The sequence below is a fragment of the Nicotiana sylvestris genome, chromosome 8 (genome assembly GCF_000393655.2).
Source record: "Nicotiana sylvestris chromosome 8, ASM39365v2, whole genome shotgun sequence".
Lineage (NCBI taxonomy): Eukaryota > Viridiplantae > Streptophyta > Magnoliopsida > Solanales > Solanaceae > Nicotiana > Nicotiana sylvestris.
The window spans coordinates 152,454,183-152,460,182 of record NC_091064.1 but is presented as its reverse complement, the minus strand read 5'-3'; positions in this window follow the sequence as shown (position 1 = coordinate 152,460,182).

The window sequence follows — 6,000 nt, the reverse complement described above, 5'->3', positions numbered from 1 at the left end:
CTAAATGGATCTTTAAGAGGAAAATGAAAGATGATGTCACTATTGATAAATTTAAGGCAAGACTTGAAGTCAAAGGGTATAGACAACGAGAAGGTCTTAACTACTTTGATACATACTCTCCAATTACGAGAATTACGTCCATACGGATTTTAGTAGCATTAGCTGCAGTGTATGATCTTGAAATTCATCAAATGGACATTAAGACGACCTTCTTAAATGGAGATTTGGAGGAAGAAATCTACATGGAACAACCTGAAGGGTTTGTGGTTCCAGGTAAAGAAAAGAAGGTCTGTAGACTTGTTAAGTCCCTTTACGGACTAAAACAAGCACCCAAACAATGACATGCAAAATTTGACCAAACAATGTTGTCAAATGGGTTTAAGATAAATGAATGTGATAAATGTGTGTACATTAAAAATATTCCAAATCACATAGTCATTGTTTTCTTGTATGTGGATGATATGCTGATAATGAGTAATGACATTGCCAACATAAATGCTACTAAGTGTATGTTAACTAGCAAGTTTGATATGAATGACTTGGGAGTTGCTGATTTAATTCAGGGGATTAATATCCATATGACTCCTCAAGGTATGGCATTGTCACAATTTCATTATATTAATACAGTACTTGAAAAGTTCAAGCACTTAGGGTTTAAAGTTGCAAAGCCTCCAATTGATGTGAATCTTGCATTAGCAAAGAACAAAGGTCAAAGCATATCACAATTGGATTATGCTCGTGTGTTGGAATGCTTAATGTACATCATGAATTGTACACTACCTGATATTGCTTGTGCTATAAGTAAATTGAGTCGATACACGAGCAATCCAGGTCAATCTCATTGCATGGAAATGAAATGAGTTTTGGGATATTTAGAACATACCCAGGGCTTTGCTTTGCACTACAGTAAATATCCTGTGGTGATTGAGGGATACTGTGATGCAAATTGGATCATCGGTTCAACTGATTCTTAGTCCACAAGTGGATATGTATTCACTATTGGTGGAGGAGCGGTATCTTGGAAGTCATCCAAACAAACTTGTATTGCCTGCTCTACAATGGAGGCTGAATTCATAGCTTTAGATAAAACCGGTGAAGAAGTTTAATGGCTCCGGAATTTCTTGGAAGACATTCTATTTTGGCCCAAACCATTGGCACCAATATGCATACATTGCGATAGTCAAACTGCAATTGGAAGGGCTGGTAGTGTTAGTATAACGGTAAATCTCGTCATATACGACGAAGACATAAAACTGTTAGGCAATTACTCTCTAGAGGAATTATCACGATTGACTATGTAAAGTCAAGTGATAATGTGTCGGATCTGCTTACAAAAGGCCTAACTAGAGAGGTAGTTGAGAAATCATTGTAAGCACGTGATTTTTGACCCTCCCCGGAAATTTTTACGTTCTTAAGCTTAAATATCTAATTTAGGACTAGTATAGTCATTTTAACTATTTTTACTTTATTTCGTTGCAAAAAGAAAAATTTCAAAAAAATATATATATAAATTTTAGTTTATGTATCTCTCATAAATTTGAAAAATACAAAAAAATTGCACTTTATTTTTGTACTTTATATAATTTCGAAAATTACAAAAAAAATAAATAAAATATAGTTCTATTAAGGTTTTATAGTCATTTTAACTTTGAAAAATACAAAAATATTACCTCATATTTTATCTTAATATTTAAAACGAAAATTACAAAAAAAATAGTTTCATTAATATTTTGTAGCTATTTTAAATCTTGAAAAAAATATTTAAAAAGATATAGTTTTGTTTAAATACTAGTCTTATTTTTGGTAGTTATTTTGCTTACATAGGACTAGTTAAGCAACGTGTTCCTATTTCTCGAGTCCGGGCAAAAGAATAATATTCGGGTTTAAACTACCCGGTTTTAGGCCTAATTTTCGGACCTAGCCCATAATAAACCGTGTCCAGGACACGTGGGGAACCCCACCACGCGTGGGGACATATGCCTCGAACCCCACCACGCGTGGGGCTCATTTTCATGGGCATTGTATTACAAAAGCACGGGCAAACACATGGGACCAAGGACAAAAATCTTTAGGAAAAATTGGAAAAGGACAGACTTTTTGGAAAATTTGAAATACTACTGTTCTTCTTCCTACTTAAAAAAAAGAAGAAGCAGAAACCTAGAGAGGGAAGCCCTTCGACCACCGGACTTCCCCCAGCGTCCCAAACCCAAACGACCACTGTTCCTCCGTCTTCTCTAAAAAACCAAAAAAAAAACCTACTGAAAAAAGGAAGAACGAACGAGGGACTTTTTTTTGAAAAATTTTGGAAAAGATCACTGTGGATCTATCTTCTTCCTCAGAAGAAGAAAACCAAAACCCTACCCTTAAAAAACCTCCATTCCCGACTTCCCCCATGGCCTTCTTCCTCACCACAAAAACCCTAGCAAAAACCTAGGAGCCCTCAACCAAACAACCCGTCAGCCACCTTCCCCGTCGCAGCCCCAGTCTTGTCGACCACCTGCCCCGACGCCATAACCACCATCAACGACTACTGTCCACCTCCATAAAACCAACCAGTTCCAACCAACGACAAAAGAACCACCTCCATCGTCGAACCCCTTCCTCCGCCGCGTCTAGCCTCCGTCAAGCAGCAACTGCTGCTACTTTTCCATCGCGTCATAGCTGCCTCCTCGCCGGAACTCGAGCAGCTGTTGCTGCGTTGTCAAGCTCTCCACCATGTCCGACGACCATAACCCAGAACCAACCACTCTCTCACGTCCGAGCTCCAGCCATTAACCACTGCCCAAATGACCCTCCATAACCTGTTTCCTCCTCATATCCAAACGACTCCTTCGGTTTATCTTCACGTGCATGCTTCGTCGAGAAAATCCAGCAGCAGCCGATATCTCGTGCGTTGATAGTTTTGGACGAGCTCTCTGCCTCCCTCGAGGTCGTCGTTGTTCAGTGAGGTCCGGCTTGAGTTCCGTCGGAGTCGTGTTTGCCGTTCTGAGGTGGTCGAGGTTCGTTTTTCTAATCTTTGTTTGAGTTGTTATCGGTTACTATCGTGTCCGAGCTTGAATACATGTTATGTTGAAGATTTTGCTTAAATCCGTCGAGTTTTAGTTTTATGCTTATGTCATTGCTATCTCGAATGGGCATGCTAGACGAAAGTTGTACAAAAGTTTTCATGTTCGTGACTAGTTTGCCGAATGGGTAGTCGGATCGATGTAATAAGCTCTGTTGTAATTTTATTAGTCATTGTTCAGTTGTTCATCATATGGTTTAGTTCTAAATGTAGGTTCACGTTTATAATTTTATTAGTCATTATTCAGTTGTTCATCATATGGTTTAGTTCTAAATGTAGGCTCATGTTTAATTGTAATTCGTCAAAGCTTGAGATACTCTTCATTAGCCATGTACCCTACTAGCTTCCATTGTTCGATTAATAAATTAGGATTTCTTTTTTAGAAACGAACTTAATAGAAAATATAGTCGTTGTAGGTTTACCCTTTAAAATAAAAACGAGACTAGCTTCGCCAAAAAAATAAAAAATGTATAGATTGTGGAGCCCTCACAAAATATATGTATTAAATACTTAGATTCCGGGGCGGGCCGTTCAGTAAATTTCACGGCCCCACCCAAAATAATAATGCGCTAGTTGCTTTAGGCGCGCCTTTAATAATGTTATCTCCCTAAACTCGGGTGCACATTTATGTGACCCAAATCCAAATCTCAACGGAGTCGAAATGTGTCTCTAGTCACGGGCGCATTGATTGTGGCGTGGCCCGAGATGCATTTCCATGACGTTGCAAATTCCTTTAAAAAATAAGAATGAGATGAGCCTCGCCGAATAAAAATACAAATTGCGGGGCCCTCAGTAAATACTTGTTTTAAATTACTTAGAATTCAGGAGGGCCGCTTAGTGAATTTCGTGGCCTTCCCAAAATAATAACGCGATAGTCTCTTTAGGCGCGTGTTTAATAATTTACTTTCTTAAGCTCGGGTGTGCATTTCATGCGACCCAAATCCAAATCTCAAAACATCAAATAAAATGCGACCACGGGTACATTGATTGTAACGCGGTTCGAGATACATTTTCACAACGTTGCAAGTCCTACAAAAATAACAGTAAATGATAAAAGCGGTTAAAAGTTAAATTTTGCACATAAGTTCACACTTGTATAAAATCAGATAATCAAGCCGAATATAACAGTTGAGCGACCGTGCTAGAACCATGGAACTCGGGAATGCCTAACACCTTCTCCCGGGTTAACAGAATTCCTTATCCGGATTTCTGGTACGCAGACTGTAATATAGAGTCATTCTTTTCCTCGATTCGGGATTAAAATTGGTGACTTGGGACACCCTAAATCTCCCAAGTGGCGACTCTGAAATAATTAAACCAATCCCGTTTCGACTGTCCTTTAATTGGAAAAAACTCCCTACGCACCTCGCGGTGCCGGAAAAAGGAGGTGTGACAGCTCTGGCGACTCTGCTGGGGACGAAACACCCAGAACCACTGGTTCAGGGTTAAGAATTCGAGCTTAGAATAATTGTTATTATTTGGCTTTATTTATTATCTGATTATTACATGTTTTGAGCCTAATGTGCTAAATGCTGCTTTTACCGCTTTGATATTATTTGAACTGTATATAAACTGTGCCGAAACCCTTCTCTTCTTACCTCCGGGGATGTGCTTACTGGTTGAGACTCCCTATTCTGTTAGTGTCATACCCTAAATAAAAGAGGCTCGGAAAGTTTCTAAGCCGGCTGGCCTTTTGGTTCCCGGAAAGGAGCTCCTTCCTCAGCTCGAGTTGTCCGCTCGGGTACACTGTCTAGAACACCGACCCAGGTTTTTTGAACCTAGTATAACAAAGCCACATGCCGGATCCCTAGTAGGAACGTTTATTTGCATCATGTGCATTTGACTTAGGGGACTCAACATAGGGGTTGGGTCCGTCTAGGACAAGCAACCTGAAAATAATAGACAATCTTTCGGCATCCTATGTGCTACATGTTGTATTTAGTCAAGGGCGTATGGGTCATTTGGTCATTTCCAGCATGATGTTATTTTAATCAAAGCATGGGGAACATTTGTGGAATCCAAGAAGCCTTGGAATTCCCTATGTCCCCCACGCTTGCTTTTTGGGAAAGCACATGGGGAACATTTGTGGAATCCAAGAAGTCTTGGAATTCCCATATGTCCCCCACGCTTCATATGTTGGGAAAAGCGCATGGGGAGCATTTGCGGAATCCAAGAAGTCTTGGAAATCATTATGTCTCCCATGCCACATTTTTGAAAGAAATAATAAATATAAAAAATAAAAATACAAATAAAAACAAAGCATGAAAATTCAAAAGATTTTGTATGTTGTCATCATTTTCCACATATAAGAAAATCGTGAAAAAAGGAGAAAATAACAGCATAGAAGTCCGAGTAGAGTCGAAACTCTGCCGAAATTTTGAAATGAAAAAATGTCTTGTTAGTTTGTTATATTAAAAGCAAAGGGAAAATAAAAAAAAATCATCATTGTTCTGTCTGTTTTTTTTTAAATATTAAAGAAAATAGTTTGTTTTGTCACTAAATGAAAATGAAAAAGAGTTTGTTTTTTTTTTAAAAAATGTTTTATTTTATTTTATTTTGTTTGTCTATGAAAATGCCAGAAATAAAAATAAAAAGAGTCCGGCGTTGAATGTGATTTTATTATTTGTTCCAAAAATAAGCATATATATAATCCAAAAAAAAAATTCAAAATTCAAAAAGATAAAATAGAAAAACAAATCCGAAAATATTTTGATTCTTTTTTCGAAATTGAAAAGAAAATTCAAAATTCAAAAAAAAAATATTTTGAGAAGCATTTCTTTTATTAAAAGCAAAATTCCGAAAAATATTTTCTTCTTCTTCTCTAGAATAAAGAAAAAAGAGCAAATGAAAATTCAAAATATATCTTAGAAGTGTTTCTTTTAAAAAGAAAATCAATCAAAAAATAATATTTCCTTGCTGCTTTTAAAGTAGTTCTT